Source organism: Archocentrus centrarchus, chromosome 10 (assembly GCF_007364275.1).
Source record: "Archocentrus centrarchus isolate MPI-CPG fArcCen1 chromosome 10, fArcCen1, whole genome shotgun sequence".
Classification (NCBI taxonomy): domain Eukaryota; kingdom Metazoa; phylum Chordata; class Actinopteri; order Cichliformes; family Cichlidae; genus Archocentrus; species Archocentrus centrarchus.
In genome coordinates, this window is record NC_044355.1 from 35389373 (window position 1) to 35390499 (window position 1127).

The following is a 1127-nucleotide window of genomic DNA, read 5'->3' on the forward strand; positions in this document are numbered from 1 at the left end:
CTTTTTTGTATGTCTTAGGATGTTACATGAGTGTGCAAAATTTCAGAGCTGTAGATAAAATGTAACTCAGGGGCTAGCTAAAAAAACATGGTATATTATGATATTTAAGCTGCCAGTAGGGGGCGCTCTAACGTTTATGGACTTTATGCATATCAATGTGTTCAGGGCAGGAGGCTTATCAAATAGATGAGGATTTTGTAAGGAATGGGGAAAGATATTTCATGTATTTCAGAGGCAAAACTAATTCTGTGGACGGTCATACAAATTTCATTTGCTTCTGTAGGGGGCGCTATTGCGCCTACAGTCTTGAATCTGTAGTTATGGATTCAGCCTGGTGTGTACAATGAGTGATTAAATTTCAGCCTGATCAGACAAAGCATGTGCGAACAAGTGCACAAACAATTTGGGTGTGAGGAGAAAAACAAGGGCCAAATTTAATGGCCTGGTGTGACAAGGCCGTTTAATATTTGTAAAGATTTCCACAATATTTGATGGGCTGTTTGTCTAGATGATCTGGAGCCAATTTGGTGTCAGTGGGTGAAATGCCCTAGGACGAGTTCGTTCAAATAGCAGGCGTGGAAATCGCAACAATTGACACCTTCAATTGAAGATGGCCGACTTCCTGTAGGGTTTGGGGTATGGGTCCAAGAGACTTTTTGTACGCTTAGTATGTTACATGAGCCTCTACATTTCAATACATGTAGATAAAACGTAGCTCCGGGGCTACTCAAAAACCTGCTATGTTAAGATATTCCGAGCCGCCACTAGGCGGGCGCTCTAACGTTTATGGACTTTATGCATATGAAGTGTTCAGGGCAGCATGCTTATCACACCACTGAAGTTTGAGCCAGATTGGGCAAGTTGGCTTTGAGTTACAGCCATTTTGTGTTCATGGCGATATCATCGAACTTTGCCGTCCATAAGGGTCACGCCCTTTTGTCAAAACTCACAGTTTTCAAAACTGTGAGTCCAACTTCTTAAGGCTTTCCAGGTGAAATTTGAGATGGTTCTGCTAAACCACCTTGGAGCTGGACCTCCAAGTGTAAAATATGACATTTCCTGTTCCCACTAGGTGGCGCTGCGACTGATATTAAATATTGTCATATGTATGTGTTCAGGGGGGCACC